Consider the following 17,816-nt stretch of genomic DNA (forward strand, 5'->3'; position numbering starts at 1 on the left):
ACAGGTTGGTCTAGCCCTGTGATCATTCTAATACTCTGATTGGATACAGGTTGGTCTAGCCCTGTGATCATTCTAATGCTCTGATTGGATACAGGTTGGTCTAGCCCTGTGATCATTCTAATGCTCTGAGTGGATACAGGTTGGTCTAGCCCTGTGATCATTCCTATACTCTGATTGGATACAGGTTGGTCTAGCCCTGTGATCATTCTAATACTCTGATTGGATACAGGTTGGTCTAGCCCTGTGATCATTCTAATGCTCTGATTGGATACAGGTTGGTCTAGCCCTGTGATCATTCTAATACTCTGATTGGATACAGGTTGGTCTAGCCCTGTGATCATTCTAATGCTCTGATTGGATACAGGTTGGTCTAGCCCTGTGATCATTCTAATGCTCTGATTGGATACAGGTTGGTCTAGCCCTGTGATCATTCTAATACTCTGATTGGATACAGGTTGGTCTAGCCCTGTGATCATTCTAATACTCTGATTGGATACAGGTTGGTCTAGCCCTGTGATCATTCTAATACTCTGAGTGGATACAGGTTGGTCTAGCCCTGTGATAATTCTAATACTCTGAGTGGATACAGGTTGGTCTAGCCCTGTGATCATTCCTATACTCTGATTGGATACAGGTTGGTCTAGCCCTGTGATCATTCTAATACTCTGATTGGATACAGGTTGGTCTAGCCCTGTGATCATTCTAATGCTCTGATTGGATACAGGTTGGTCTAGCCCTGTGATCATTCTAATACTCTGATTGGATACAGGTTGGTCTAGCCCTGTGATCATTCTAATACTCTGAGTGGATACAGGTTGGTCTAGCCCTGTGATAATTCTAATACTCTGAGTGGATACAGGTTGGTCTAGCCCTGTGATCATTCCTATACTCTGATTGGATACAGGTTGGTCTAGCCCTGTGATCATTCTAATACTCTGATTGGATACAGGTTGGTCTAGCCCTGTGATCATTCTAATGCTCTGATTGGATACAGGTTGGTCTAGCCCTGTGATCATTCTAATACTCTGATTGGATACAGGTTGGTCTAGCCCTGTGATCATTCTAATGCTCTGATTGGATTCAGGTTGGTCTAGTCCTGTGATCATTCTAATGCTCTGATTGGATACAGGTTGGTCTAGCCCTGTGATCATTCTAATACTCTGATTGGATACAGGTTGGTCTAGCCTTGTGATCATTCTAATACTCTGATTGGATACAGGTTGGTCTAGCCCTGTGATCATTCTAATGCTCTGATTGGATACAGGTTGGTCTAGCCCTGTGATCATTCTAATGCTCTGATTGGATACAGGTTGGTCTAGCCCTGTGATCATTCTAATGTTCTGATTGGATACAGGTTGGTCTAGGCCTGTGATCATTCTAATGCTCTGATTGGATACAGGTTGGTCTAGTCCTGTGATCATTCTAATGTTCTGATTGGATACAGGTTGGTCTAGCCCTGTGATCATTCTAATGCTCTGATTGGATACAGGTTGGTCTAGCCCTGTGATCATTCTAATGCTCTGATTGGATACAGGTTGGTCTAGCCGTGTGATCATTCTAATGCTCTGATTGGATACAGGTTGGTCTAGCCCTGTGATCATTCCCATGCTTTGATTAGATATAATTTGGTCTAGCCTTGCAGCATTATAATGTTCTGACTGGATACAGGTTGGAATACTATAGCAGAATACTATCCAAAGGGTTTGCACATTTTCTGCAACTCAAAATATTAATTTTGCAATCATACACAGTACATCATTAATCAAACAAGTCTGCATTTTATTGTCCTGATTTCAAGTATTTCCAGCACAGCACAATTTACCCCAACCATATTGAGACCCATGAACAGAATCAGACTATAGATCATTTTTATAGAAAGTTTAAACCAAATACATGCTTTTGTACTATTGCTGAGCTTCCCCCAAATTTCCGTATGTAAAGTTTCTGGGGTGTCATTTATAAAAGTGCATACACCCAAGTTAAATAGACATTTACACCACAGTCTATTGACATGTATGGGAAGGAAGGGTATTTACGCTTTGTTTTTCTTTTAATAATTGTGGCCCCTCTTGATAGTTGTACCTTTCAGCAGGTTGAGTATTTCACACAGAGCATTAATAAGTAGATGTGTTTTATTACAGGCACTCCGTAGAAGATTCTCAGTACCCTTTAACGATTGGTTCCTGACGTCTCCATTTCAGAATGTATCGAGAGTCGTATTCCAATAAATTTCCATTTTCCGTGGTCGCATGTCAGTTCTGGCACCTGCTTTGTGATTCGCCAACCACAGCATTTTCACACTCAGCAAAGCGCTTTTGCAGTGCTCCATAGGTCTACAAGGGAAAAGTCCCAGCAAAGCATTTTAGAATTTATTGCATTAGCAGCATTTGTAGAAAAAAAAATCAATATGTGCCCAATCTGCCTCTCTGAAATGGGAATACAGCAAATCTTTGCATACACATTTCTTTCTGTTAAACCTCCAAATGACTATTTCATAGGCATGCTGGATCCTTCTCCTCTGAGCTATAATGAAAAAACAGCAATACAATTTGAAGATAAACTCAGTTATAAACTGAGATGTAGAAATAAAGTGAATACAATATGTTAACAATGTGCATTCCTCAAGCAAAGCAGACAGTAACCCATCCAACACTTTCCTCTTGTTTCTATCTCTATATATTAGGTACCTATCTAGTGCTACCAATCCTTATTTCTGTAGGGGAAATGAGACCAGAGTAGTTAAATACAAACTCATCAGGGTATAATTAAAATACATCTGCTCAGGGTATGTCAGATTCAGTTTAAAGGGCCACCAGTTTGTTTTACCCATACATCAGCTACCCAAAAGCATTCAATTAGGAAATGTACAGCACCTACAAAAGCAAATTCTTTGTGATATTTGGAAATATTTAGTCTGATTCAATATCAGAATTATTTAGGGGCCGATTCACTATGGGTCGAATATCGAGGGTTAATTAACCCTCGATATTCGACTAGGAATTAAACTCTTTCGACTTCGAATATCGGAGTCGAAGGATTTAGCGCAAATTCTGCGATCGTACGATCGAAGGATTATTCCTTCGATCGAACGATAAAATCCTTCGAATCGAACGATTCGAAGGATTTTAATCCAACGATCGAAGGAATATCCTTCGATCAAAAAAAGTTAGGCAAGCCTATGGGGACCTTCCCCATAGGCTAACATTGACTTCGGTAGCTTTTATCTGCCGAACTAGGGGGTCAAAGTTTTTTTTAAAGAGACAGTACTTCGACTATCGAATGGTCGAATAGTCGAACGATTTTTACTACGAATCCTTCGATTCGAAGTCGTAGTCGAAGGTCGAAGTAGCCCATTTGATGGTCGAAGTAGCCCAAAAAACCCTGTTTTTTTACTTCGAATCCTTCACTCGAATTTAGTGAATCGGCCTCTTAATGTCTAAGTGACTAAGTCACACATTTCCCTCTGGAGGGTCAGTCCAATATACCATCGGCCCTCTTCTTTAAGGAGGAATTATACTCCCCTATAGTTGCTACATACATTGTTCAGAATTGATATTCTGAAACTATTTGCCATTGGTTTTCCTTTTTTATTATTTGTGGTTTTTGAGTTATTTTGTTGTTTATTCAGCAGCTCTCCAGTTTGCAGTTTCAGCAATCTGGTTGCTAGGGTCCAAATTACCTTAACAACCAGGCATTGATTTGAATAAGAGACCGGAATATGTTGTAGCTCCCACCCTTCCCAACTATAGTCAGGTGATCCCACTGGTGTCTAATAAAAGGGCAGCCAAGTTTGGGAGTTTTACTTTGAAAGCAGCAAGTAAGTTGCAGGTAAAACTTAGTCTCTTTGTAAAACGTATAATGAAGCAATAGAATTCTTAATGAATCAGATGAAAATTGAGCGTAGGACTGGCCAGATATGGGATGACTTTGACGTAGTTGGCCAGCTTAAATATATTGCAATATATGGACAAACAATCCCTGTTTTGTTTAAAGGGTAAGGCATTTTTCAGTAGCAGTAGCACAAAATGTCTCTGTCTTAAATATATTGATAATGGGTTGAGTGCAGAGGACTCTTGTATTTGTCTATGTGTATTTTGTGGTCACAGCCTCATTGCACCCCCGCCTAATGGTTTTAAAAATTAGTGGTGAGCACAACTTTCCCTTGTTTATGAATAGGAGAGGAACTGAACAGAAAGATGAGAAGTAAAAAGTAGCTATAACAATACATTTGTAGCCTTAAAGGGCATGTAAAGGCAAAAAAATAAAATCCCATTTTTACTTTCTTTAATGAAAAAGAAACCTATCTCCAATATACTTTAATTAAAAGATGTGTACCATTTTTATAAGAAACCTGACTGTATGCAGTGAAATTCTCCCTTCATTTACTGCTGTGGATAGGAATTGTCAGATGGTCCCTAACTGCTCTGCAGGGAAACAATCATACTTATGAACAGCAGGGGGAGCCCCCGCCTTACTTCCCAGCCATGCAGAACTCAAGCAGCTTTGTTTATGACGATCCCTAAGCAGCCCAGACCACACTGAGCATGTGCACAGTCTTCGTCTTGCAAAGATGTATAACAAAGTTACAAGATGGTGACCCCCTGTGGCCAACTTTGAAAGCATAAATCATTTGTTTGATTAGGCTTGTGGTGCAGTAAGTTCATGTTTATGTTTAGTATACAAAATACAGCATTTCTAGCCTTATTCTATTTGAGACTTTACTCCCCCTTTAAAGATCATTTTTAATGGGATCAGTGACCCCCGTTTGGAAACTGGAAAAAGTCAAAAGAAGAAGGCACATCATTCAAAAACTTAAAGGTGAACCATGCCTTTAAACTAACAAGAAGTATGAGGGGGCTTGGCTTATCAAAAAAAAGCTCGTTGAACCCTTCTCTATAAATAACAGGGAATGCGGGGACATATAATAAAGATTGGGATCATCCTACCCCTTAGTTTAAGAAAGATTAATTTATTTAAACCATGTTTGCTATGGAGTATGTTTGAGTATAGACAACACTTGATAGAACTAGGTTTACTATGAATATTCTAGAAGTTCCAGGGCCTTACAGTCCACCTTTCAAAAATTACCTTTCTCCCACACATACTTTAAAACAGGACAGGGCTCCACTGGGCCTAAACCTGTTACCCCTAATGTTACCCCATCATATTTTTTTAAAGGAGAGCTAAACCCTAAAAGTGGCTAAAAATGCCATGTCTTATATACTGAACTTATTGCACGAGGCTAAAGTTTGAGCTTGTCAATAGCAGCAATGATCCAGGACTTCAAACTTGTCACAGGGGGTCACCATCTTGGAAAGTGTCTGTGACACTCACATGCTCAGTGGGCTCTGATTGGCTGTTGAGAAGCTAAGCTTAGGGCTCGTCACTAATTATCCAGCAGAAAATGAGCTTCCCTGGCTGTAATATAAGCTGATGCTACAGGTTTGCTGATTATTAAATTCTGATGCTAATTGCACTGGTTTCTGTGCTGCCATGTAGTAATTATCTGTATTAATTACTAATCAGCCTTATATTGTGAAATTTTTATTCTATGTGTACTGTATATTGTGAGTAGGTCCCTAAGTTCAGTAAGTGACAGCAGCACAGAGCATGTGCAGTGAATCAGCAGAAAAGAAGATGGGGAGCTACTGGGGCATCTTTGGAGACACAGATCTTTACTGCTAAAGGGCTGTGGTTGCCTTGGGCTGGTACAGAAGCACAAAACATCATGTACAACATTTCTAGCTACTTCTTTAGTTAGGCTTTAGTTCTCCTTTAAACAAATATGAATGCATAAATAAGATGAACAATGCTCCAGCACACAGGCACTACTGATGGAAGAGACCCATTTGCTGTATATGTATGTTACATGTCATGTTGGTTTCCATAATGCCAGGATATGTATATGGATATAGCCTTTCTTAAATGAATTGTCTTTTATTTGCACCAGACGCAACCCAATAAAGCACCAACCCAGAATGGAAAGCTGAAAGCTGCCTAGCAGGTCACAATTGGGGCTGAATGATGGATGGATTGGGAACAAGGTTTCCCTTACACTGCAGGGAGTGCAGATTTTATTCTCTGTGCTGTTTAGTTCCACTTCAGTGGATTTATTCCCTCCCTATTGTATTGGGTATGTTTATATTTATCTCTCCCTGCACCTTATTAATTTAAATGTCTCCCAGCAGAGTAGTGTCACTTGGGTTAACCATCTTCTACCTGAAAGTGATCCGTTATCTAGTTACAAACACAATGGCAGCTGTAACTGTACATCTCATTAGTATTAATATAAACAGAACTCAATTCAAGCCATAGAATTGTATGGAGTGCAAGGGAAACCTTACACTAGTTCTGTTATAAGTCCAAGTATTAGAAGGGCACTGGACAGTAAAAGGGGGTTCAGGGTGCACATGAAAGAATATAAAATACATCTCTGATTTAATAATCTTTTGCCTCTACTCCAGTTGAAACCTTATATAAATACAGGCATGGGATCTGTTATCTGGAAACCCATTATCCAAATAATTAAAAATTTTTAAAATGATTTCCTTTTTCTCTGTAATAATAAAACAGTAGCTTGTACTTAATCCCAACTAAGATATAATTAATCCTTATTGGAAAAAAAAACAGCCTATTGGGTTTATTTAATGTCTATGATTTTCTAGTAGATTTTAGTTATGAAGATCCAAATTACAGAAAGATCCGTTATCTGGAAAACCCCAGGTCCCGAGCCTTCTGCACAACAGGTCCCATTCCTTTACTAATATACATCTACTTTGTACTTAGCTATACTTTTTCCCCAAAAGGCCCCTTCTGAAACTGGGTGCCCAAGGCCAATGCTTTTTCCATCCAACTATTAATCAGGTCTAGTGATGGGCGAATTTATTTGCCAGGCTCAAATTCACGTTGAATATACGTGTTTCGCTGCTGGCGAATAAATTCGCAAATTTGCAGCAAAAACGTTTTTGACGCCGGCGACGGAATTGACGCCAGTGGCAATTTAGACGATTAAGGCAATGACTTTAATGGACACCAATTTTGACGCAGGCGCCAAAATCTCAGTTTCACAAATTTTTCGCCCGTTCCACGAATTTCGCTGGAAATTAGCAAAATTTGTGTCAAAATGAACGGGGACAAAATCGCTCATCACTAATCAGGTCCTGTTTTATCTCTGCTCTTCCATCTCCATCTCTGCCTTAATGCCCAAGGAAAGGGGATAAATAGAAGCAACGAGAGTTGTTTCCATATTTCAGTTTTTACAGACCCCTATGCATTTCATTCTGCCCTGCAGAAAACCCCCAAAAATTCAATATAATATTCAGTTTTCCAGTATGTTCTGCACCTTTTCAGCTCCTGGTCTTGGGCTGGCTGCTAACTCATGTCCTTCAGATGATTTCAGACCTTCAGCATAGGGTGATACCGTTGTCTCTACTGCAAGACCTGGAAAACAAGCACAGCCTACAATCAATAGGCCACAATTCTGATAAAATAAATGCAAATAAGTAAAATAGTTTTTTTTATGAATTTTATACATTTATATACAGTACTTCTACTGCTTAAACTGCTTACTTGCCTAGTAGATAAGAACCTCTGCCACCCATCAAGTGTACTATTCTGAATAAAATTAGCACCACATATCTTTTGATATTGAAACAGGCTCCAGACATCTATTGCTGAACAACCAGGAAGGAATTTTATAGCCTTTCCTGTTTCTATAGGTATAACAGATTTTTACAGAAGACGTGTCCCTTTTCACTGGAAGTTGCTGCATGTCTTAAAAATATAAAAAATATTTAAGTTCTTCTTATGCTAATTTTGAGGTACAGGTATGGGATCTGTTCTGCAGAAACCCATTATTCAGAAAATTCCAAAAGAATTGATGACCATCTCCCATAGAATCCATTTTATCCAAATAATTCAAGATTTTAAAGTGAGGTGAATATTATTTTCTGCTGTTGGAACAGACACACGTCAATCACATCAGTGTCGCATCTTTATTTTATTTACAGTGGCCTTTCCTTTATAACAAGCTGGAATCTAAATGAAGTGTTATAGATAGGCAAGCTCACTGTGAGATGCTCTGATGTTCTTTCCTATTGGGAAGCTGTCTCTCTCTCTCTCTCTCTCTCTCTTACACTCTAATAAATGTGCAAGCTCTATCACCAAGCAATATGCCTTTGAGAAAATATAATATTTAGACCCCAAGGACGTATGATGTTGTTTTAACGTTTGCTGAATATTTTTAATATTTTAAGCTCCCCATTCAGGTCTACAGCCATAGAACAGGTTTGTATTCAAGGGGATCACCACCCAAAAATCCTTTTTTTTTTTTTTTTGCATAATGAAAGAAAATGTAAGTCTAAGAACTTTCAAATGTACATTAAAGGGATACTGTCATGGGAAAAAAATTTTTTTTCAAAATGAATCAGTTAATAGTGCTGCTCCAGCAGAATTCTGCACTGAATCCATTTCTCAAAAGAGCAAACAGATTTGTTTATATTCAATTTTGAAATCTGACATGGGGCTACACATTTTGTCAATTTCCCAGCTGCCCCTGGTCATGTGACTTGTGCTCTGATAAACTTTAATCACTCTTTACTGCTGTACTGCAAGTTGGAGTGATATCACCCCCTCCCTTTTCCCCCCAGCAGCCAAACAAAAGAACAATGGGAAGGTAACCAGATAACAGCTCCCTAACACAAGATAACAGCTGCCTGGTAGATCTAAGAACAACACTCAATAGTGAAAACCCAGAGCAGCACTATTAACTGATTCATTTTGAAAAGAAATTTTTTTCCCATGACAGTATCCCTTTAATAAACATTTTCAGTGTTTTTTTCAAAACTGCAGGTTTTGTTTGAGAAAATGCGATTTTTTTTTTTTTTGATTTTTTAAGTCTGTGGCCGTAGAACGTATTCAAGGGTATCACCAGGCAAAAATACTTTTTTTGTAAATGTAATGCTAAGAAATTTTTCAAATGCATTAAAATTTTGCAGCTACAGTCCCAACTACCGTAGGAGGGTCACCATAATGTACAGTGCATAGTATAGTTTCCCTTGTTTAAGCCTCTATTCAACAGCTTGGATAGCATTAATGAAAAATAGCAGAACTTTCAGCCAGCTATATTAGGCCGCTGTTTTTTTTTTCTTTTTTTTCTCCGAGGGACGCCCTTTTCAAATACCCTTTGGACCCTGCAATTTATTGCACAATGGCCTGCGGTTTTGCAAAATTATCCTTGGTGACCAGTTGTCAAACCACGGGGACAAAGGGTCCACGAGAACAAGGAAAATAAGTTAAACATGCCTTTTAGAAAGGTTTTTTTTGTGCTCTGATTAGTGGCCAATTTACCCATCCAGCTTAAACACCCCATCACTTTGCAAAGTAAGCAAGCTGTAAAGGGCAAACAGTGGCAAGTTCCAAGAAAAAGAACCGGGGCATGAAAGTTTCCTAGTATTACTTTCTTCCTAGTTGAAATGTATTAAAATACTTACACTCTTACACATTAATTTAAATATGGCAGTTACATAAAGGTCATATCTATGTATTCATTAGAGATGTTGGTGAAATTGCTGGAAGTGATCAAATGTTATTAAAAATGTCCAAGGAAGTAAAATAAAGACAAGAGATCCTCATGAGACTTTAGCCTACCCTATAACAAATGTAGCATGAGACTTTAGTGCTTAGAAAAAAGTGTAAATAACATATATTTAACATTTACAACTTGTAAACCTAAATTTTTTTTGTAAAGTACAGAATATGATGTCACTGACAATAATGCTGAGGATTTATCTTCATCTTATCAAATCTCTCCAGCCAGAACCTGGCTAAATAGACTTTGTCGAAAAATGGTAACGTATATATTTGCCTGGTGAAACCGTGCAAGACTTTTCTTGTGCCGAGCTTTTTCGCTAGCGAATTGTCTTCTTCGCCTTTTAGTAAGTTGGCTGTCCCTGCGAATTTTTATTTTGCCGAATTGGCCACTGGGAGCAACATCGAAGGGGTTAGTGAGCAACATGTTGTTCATGAGCCACTGGTTTGGGATCACTGGCCTAGACAATCTATAGAACTAAACAAAAGTGCAAGAGCACTAAGGGATACAAAAGTGTCCTACTTAGTGCTAATTCGTGGTGCATCTTTCTCCAGGGTCACAGTGCTCTCTGTACTTTGTGCCATATCAAAAATCTGACATGCAAGACCATTATTATGTGCAAGAATGGGAAATATATCTTAATTATTTCATACATTCTCATGACTGGTCTACAATTTGGTAGACAACTAAATAAAACTCTACCTGCTCTATTAACAGGATTTAATTGGAGGCTTCGCTAAGGATAGCTAAATATGTCGCTTACCCTATAAATAAATAAATAAACACTGGTTTGGGACTTTGCTCTTTGAACAAGAAGTCAGAAGCCTTAAGTCACCAGTCAGATAAACCTATTAGAAAAAGTTTATAGTGGTCTCATCCCAGGGAACCCCCAGTCCAAGAGTTACCAAGTTTTTTAGGATATATAAGAAAAGTTTAAATAGGAAAAGACCCACTACTAATAAAGCAGTAGCCAAAGTAATTATAAAATTAAGAAATCTTTATTAGGACATGCAATAGCCTAACGTGTTACGTGTCTAAATGGGCACTTACTCACAGGGTCGGACTGGGGGTTCTGGGCCCACTGGGGCTGCTCAAACCTGCCCATTTAGGCACAAAACACGTTAGGCTATTGCATGTCCTAATAAATATTTCTTAATTTTATAATTACTTTGGCTACTGCTTTATTAGTAGTAGGTCTTTTCCTATTTAAACTTTTCTAATATATCCTAAAAAATTGGTAACTCTTGGACTGGGGGTTCCCTGGGATGAGGGTCCCAGGGTCTCTTCCTATTTAAACTTTTCTTATTCTGCTAAATGTAACTACTATAGGGGTTACCCACAACCAGGTTCTATGTGCCATATACAGTATGGTGGACCTGTCCTGTTGTTACCAGATTGTAGATAAGGACATACAAAGTCATCTTTCCTCTATATATAATATCAGTTGTGATCCAGTACATGCTCATTTTAACGAGAAATGTCCAGAATTTACAAAGTCTAAGCATAAATGAGTCACAAATATCTTCTTAGCTGCAAGACAAACTCTATTGCTAAAGCTTGGAATCCTAAATCAATACCGTTCCAGGAATTTATTCCAAAAGTGGACTGGACATGATACATGTTGGGGCCCTTGGGTTCAATATAAGCAGAAAGAAAGAACTTACACTCGCACACCCTGGCCATCCAGACAAACACAATGGTGCTCGGTGATAGAGGAACTTGGCAACCTCAAAAGTAGCATAGAAACAGAACACACCGGCATAACATGGGTACTGCTAGCAGGTATAACCTTGCTCGTTTATTGCAGATGCATTATTGCTGTTTCTTCAATAGAAGCACCCTGATCCAGTATCTTGTTGTTTCCTCCTGTGCTTGTGAAAATAATATTTCTAGGTACCCAGAGCTGACTAACTCTAACTTAACGTCTGAAAATATTTCTTGACGATTACTTGAAGCTCATAGACAATGCTCAACATCTAAATATGTTTTTGCTAATGTTTTTTACTTTGTTTAGTTATTTTTTATTAACAAGGAGTGGCTTTGTGGCCTAATACCTCTCACAAAACTTACCCATAAAAACTATGGTTTAAAAAATAAAATCTGGCCATAGGGCCAGTCCAGTGCCAAGGTGCATCCCTTAGTGCAGTGATCCCCGACCAGTCGCTCTTGAGGAACATGTCGCTCCCCAACCCCTTGGATGTTGCTCCCAGGGGCCTCAAAGCAGGTTCTTATTTTTGAATTCCAGGCTTGGAAGAAAGTTTTAGTTGCATAAAAAACCAAGTATAGTGCCAAGCAGAGCCCTTATTTGGAACCCCAAGGGATTTTTTCATGCTTGTGTTGTTCCCCGACCTTTTACATTTGAATGTGGCTCATGGGTAAAAAACGTTGGGGACCCCTGCCTTTGGGGGTTATTTATTAAAGTCTGAATGCCAAAAACCCTGAAAAATCTGTGGGTTTTTTTTTGGAAAATAGTATAGCCCGAGGATGGAAAACTTTAGAATCTGAAATTCGGGCATCTCAGAACTGTCGAGGTTGCATATAAGTCAATGGGAGAAGTTACGAAGATATCTTGATCTGCACTGGGTTTCGTGCAATAATCCGAAGATTTTGTGTTTTTTGGACAAAAATCCAAAAAAGTTGGAGTTTTCGTGTGGAAAATCCGAAAAATTCATGCAATATGAATTTTTCACAAATTTTTCGGGTTATATCCTGCACAAGAAATTTTTGGGGACATGTATTGGGCAAAAAACCGAAGCTGATTTGGTGGAAGTAGTTTTCAGAAAATAATTAGATAAATTCGGACTTTGATAAATGGTCCTCTGTATGTTCATTCATAGAGTGTGGGGGCTCGCCTTAGGTGCCCCTTAAAATTTGGCCTGGCATTGTGACTGGTGCAAAGATCGTGAAGAATTTCTCCTCCAGAAAAAATCTGATGGGACAAGGTTAGAGAGCAGCCTTGAAGTAATTGTTAAACTGAGAGGAACTGTGAAAAGTGAGCTCAAGGATCCCAATAACTGGAAGTAGGATACACTATATAAATGTTTTCCATCCGAGAGAATCTATGGCATTGACAGTGCCAATGCTAACTGGTTTAAAATAGATTACAACGTTGACATTGTAGAGAAATGAACATTACAGCAGCTTCTTTCCTTATTACTTGGCTACTTCTGACAAATGGACCTGTTTATATCCTATTGACCTTCCCTGCTGCCGGCTGTGGAGAATAGCACTGGGAATGGGAATGATTAAAGAATCCACAGTTCCAGGGACAGAGTTAATGTTGAAATAAGTAGCAAGGTTACTGGGAAATGAGGCTTTTTTTTAGTTCCTTTTTAAAAAAGAATGATGCTTTTCTTTGAGTCATTTCTCACTTTCTCACTACACATAGGACAGGGCAGAGAACGACCATTTACATTGGTTCAAATGGTGCCCTTTGTGCAGTGAGCATGTAAGTTGCCTCCCACTGTTATTATATTAAATGAACGCAAGTGTAAAATATATTCATTAACATGATAAAAGCCACCCTTTGTTTCATTTGCCTCTGCAAAGGCAGTGTAAAATGATTTTACTTCTGAAATGCTTCTGGCCATACAAAAGTAGATCCACTTAACTGATAAGTCAGAGATGTTCTCTTCACCAACAATTGTATCACATGGGCTCATGTGAAGAACTCGAAAGGACCACATCCAGGGGTGTAACTACAGAGGAAGCAGACCATGCGGCTGAAGAGGGACCCAGCAGGTATAGGGAGCCCCAGAAGGCCCTAATTTGTAATTAATTTCAATATATATTGATAAAACAGGTCAACCTTTGGATATGTTGGGGGCCCTAACATTCATTTGCTGTGGGGCCCAGTTGCATCTAGTTACACCATTGACCACAACCATTGACCACATCCAAAGCCTGATGTGGATCAAGTTGATTTCCCTTTCCAGATATTGATGGTGGAAGCCACGTCAAGGCTGGCCATGTTGCTAGCCAATATCAATCCATGTTGTAGTCATCATCATCATCATCATCTAAATGAATGAATCTAGTTAAAGCAGTGGTTTTTAGATTATTTATGTCAAATATCTTCAACTGTGATTCAAACTTTGGTCAAGGGTTCCTCTATATCAGTGATCCCCAACCAGTAGCTCGTGAGAAACATGTTGCTCTCAGTAGCCTTAAAAGCAGGGGCTTATTTTTGAATTCCAGTCTTGTAAGCAAGTTTTGGTTGTATAAAAACCAGGTGCATTGCCAAACAGAGCCTCAATGTAGGTTGACAATCCACATAGGGGCTACCAAATGGCCAATTACAGCCCTTATATGACACCCCAAGAAGATTTTTCATGCTAGCGTTGCTCCCCAACTCCTTTTTACTTCTGAATGTTGCTCACGGGTTCAAAAGGTTGGAGATTCCTGCTCTATATCTAAAACAAAGTAGCATTCATATGGTATAAAAGTTCCGTATAGAGCTATAATGCCAGGAATATCTAGGACATCTAATGTGTTTATCCGAAATTTCACCCTATTTGCTCCTAAATTGGGTTTATGGGACTAATTTGGAGCAACAAAGAAGACTAATTCCACAGTCTTGCACCGTACATCAGGAACTTCAAAGAGAGGGACACTGTATTTGGTGGCAGTATACAGTTGCCCTCTGTTATGATAGTTAGATGTAGATATTGCTATCATATATTCTAGTTCATGTACTATAATTCTTTTTGCTGCATTTGCCTTTTTCCCCATTGAGAATGGGCTTTTTTTTTCTTCAAGGAAATGTAAACCCTCAAAACAAATGAATGTCAAATTGCTCAGAGTGCTCCTCTCAACATTTTGCAATTTACATTATTTTTATTTTGATTTCAAGATTTTGACAGAGTTGGGGGGGTTATTAATCAAAATAATATTTTAATTAAAAAAAACGCTGACCAAACCAAAATCCATGATTGGACCTTATTTATTATAAAAAAAGCAAGATTTCATCAGATCGGGAACAAACTAATTGTACGATCGTTTAGATTTTTTTCCCGAATCGTTCGTTTTTTTTTCTGGCTTTTTTTTTTTTTTTTGGAAAAGTCCAAGTTTTTTGGATTTTTGCGCAAAATAGTCAGGTTTTCCGGCTATATCCAGCGCAGACCACAGAAACTTCCAAATAGGATAGGGACCTCTCCCATTGACTTACTGTATATACAACCTCGGCAGGTATGAGATGCCATCCTCTGCTGAGCCTATGATTAAGTGTCAATTGGCACGAAATGCGTAAGGCTATGCAATTATTTATTATTGTGGCCTAAATAAAGTTCTCCGTTTTTTTTACAAGCCTGCTTGTGGGATCTGTGATTGCGTGCAGTTTTTCTTCTTTGGTTGGATGCCTCCACCTTGAGCTGTAGGTTTCGCGCATGAGCACCCAGACCCCACGTATTACTGGTGAGAAAATATAAACTTTTTAGTTTTTTACATGGTGACTTTCTTTCTAAACATTTAATTTATAACCCCCTAAATGGTTGTACCATCTGTCACTGACTATAATGACTACATTGAACAGTGGAAGCCAAAATGCCTCTGCCCACCTGTCACCACTCCTAATTCAAGTGCCCTGTCTGATGACCTTGGTTTGTCAGGTATCACTTTGTTCTGATACAGTTCATAAGAAATATTCAGTAGTTTTTAAAGCTTATCTTGTCAATTTCCATGTCAAACCCAATCAGACTGCAGAATCCTGAACCAATAAGTTCTCGTGTGCAGGCATCTATAGACATATTTGGAGAAATCAAGCAGAGGGTGTAGGTTGATGTTAATAGGACACGTTATCGAGAAGACATTCTATGGGTGAATCATCTATACTATACAGAACGTTATCGGGCTGAGTCAAACAAGATAAAATTATGCCTGAACAGCGAGTATATATGGAAGTAGATCTTACAGTATAACCACATATGTGTGTTTCTTTCTCAGGAATTAACAGCTAGGACTTTATGGGTTTCTGGCACCTTAGAATCTTATGGAACATTAGTGTCCTTATTTTACGCTGCATCAATCCTGTGCTTTTCAAACCTTCCTTGGTCTCTGCCAGCACATTTCTCACTGCCGCGTATCAGTGTCTGTGTATTCAGCATCTGCGCTCACACATTTGTCTCTGACATAGGGAAAGAGCAATGGAAGTGTAATGGAGATAAGTGGGAATGGAGGAAGCTACAGCCCATTAGTACGTCGAGAGCTATTTCGCCATCCATATAATAAACTTGTCTGCAAGTAAAAGTGTGGCACATCCCTCCCTCTTTCATACAGCACATTTCTGAATATATAATACACAAAAGCCATGATTATCCTGTAAATGATATCCTTATAAACGGCTCTTTGTGATGTCATCAGTTATAAACAGAGCTTAGTGATGTCATTTGTGACAAATGACTCACTAGAACTTGTGTATTATAATATATAAAGTGCCCCTTGTTGGATATTGAGGATATTAGAAGTAACCTCGGAGTTCAGCCTTCAGCCTTGTGCTTTTATATGGTCATAGAACTCCTGGTGACTTATAATATCCTTATATGTTACAATAAGGGGTACTATGTATATATACACCAAAACAGGACTGACATCAGAAATCATAGGGCTTCATATTAGAAGAGCCCTTCACCCGCATGTTATTAGTCTACTCCCCCCACCTGGGACACAAGGGGACCCAAGTAAAATAAAAAAAATGCATATAGCACAGGTGACCATTGCCTAACATAGGTCAAGTTCAAATACAAAAAAACCCAACCCTGACCCTACAGTGCATTCCATTACATCCTTTTTTCAACTGGAATTGTATTGTTGTGCCTGTCTGGGGCCAGGACAAGATTTAAACCTGTCCAACCCTTTGCAAGACAAATATGTGCAAGCAGAACCAGATAAACTGCCTACATTCCCCCTTTTGGTTTCTGCTGGACAAGCTCTGTCCCACACAAGTCAAGGGCCAAGCTGGTCATTCGTGTTGGTTGGGTGCAGCACTTTAACAGGCTGGGGGTGTTGTTTATACACCCCTAGCTCAGCACGTCTCAGATACGTCTCTCTCACCATGGCTTGAACCGCCTTAGGGATAGTTTTGTACAAAAAAAAATTGGGGGGTCCACAATTACTAACACATTTTGATCAATTATAAGAGCCAACCTGTATCACTTTAAATCATTTTGTGGAACTAACATGTCATCAGGGGAATGCCAACCAAAAAAGCCAATTAATAAATATATTTATAAGCTTTAAATAAGCAACTTTGCAATATACATTCATTACAAATTTCCAATAGTTTTTAAGTTATTTTTATATGCTTTGCTATTGAAAGCAGTGTCTGTCCCTTTCTATTCTCTGCATTGATGGTTCTAAGACTTTTTCAGCATTGATTTAGGGTGGTGGCACAGGAGACTACTGGGTGAGATTAGTCGCCCAGCAACAAATCGCCTCTTCTTCGGATGACTAATATCCCCTAAATGTAAATCGCCGGCAGGATGGCACTCGGCACGCTCGAGGTTTCCTCGTGAGGCAACTTTGGGCGACTTCGGAAAACGAAGCGTTTCCAGTGCTATACATGTAAATTGCAGGCGGGAAGGCATATAGGGTATATTAGTCGCCCGAAGAAGAGGCGATTTGTCACTGGGCGACTAATCTCCCCCAGTAGCCTACTGTGCCACCACCCTAAGGGCAGAGACACACAGGAAGATTCGAGTCACACGGCAACTAATCGCCCCTTCTTCGGGCGACTAATCTCCCAGAAATGCCTTCCTGCAGGCTGGAATCGAAATGCCGGCGGGGTGGCATTCAGAGCACTTTGTTTTCTGAAGTTTCCTCGTCAGGCAACTTCAGGCGACTTTGAAAAACAAATTGCTCTGAGGGCCATCACGCTGGCGATTTCGATTCTAGCTGGCAGGTAGGCTTTTCGGGGAGATTAATCACCCGAAGGAGAGGCGATTAGTCGCCAGGTGACTAAATCTCAACCAGGAGTTAAGCAAACGCTGCTTTCAATAGCAATTGTTTTTACAAGTAACTTTAAAAGCACTGACATTTTCGAATAAATATATATTGGAATATATTGCTTAGAATTGTGTTTTCTTTTATCGGGCAAATCTTTATTTTGTTGCTTGCCCTTTAAAAATCTCTGCTTTCATACCAAACGAGAGGGGTGAGTGAGATTTTTCCGATGAGAATCTTTGTTATTTGCCGTGGTTTTTTTTTTTTTTTTTTCTTCACCTGCGTATTTCAG

The 17,816-nt window shown here is 39.2% G+C and overlaps 1 long non-coding RNA gene across 1 annotated transcript in view; it reads right to left on the reverse strand.

Moving 5' to 3' along the window:
• Window positions 1-1,778: 1,778 nt before the first annotated feature.
• The window catches only part of LOC121394991, a 37,556-nt gene continuing 21,518 nt past the window's right edge, over window positions 1,779-17,816 (reverse strand). Inside the window, exons 2-3 of the long non-coding RNA XR_005962162.1 lie at window positions 7,343-7,440; window positions 1,779-2,333 (exon numbers count right to left, since the gene is read on the reverse strand). This is a non-coding gene — a long non-coding RNA (uncharacterized LOC121394991). The remainder of the gene's footprint in view (window positions 2,334-7,342; window positions 7,441-17,816) is intronic.

This window comes from Xenopus laevis, chromosome 6S (genome assembly GCF_017654675.1).
Source record: "Xenopus laevis strain J_2021 chromosome 6S, Xenopus_laevis_v10.1, whole genome shotgun sequence".
NCBI classification, from domain to species: Eukaryota; Metazoa; Chordata; class Amphibia; order Anura; family Pipidae; genus Xenopus; species Xenopus laevis.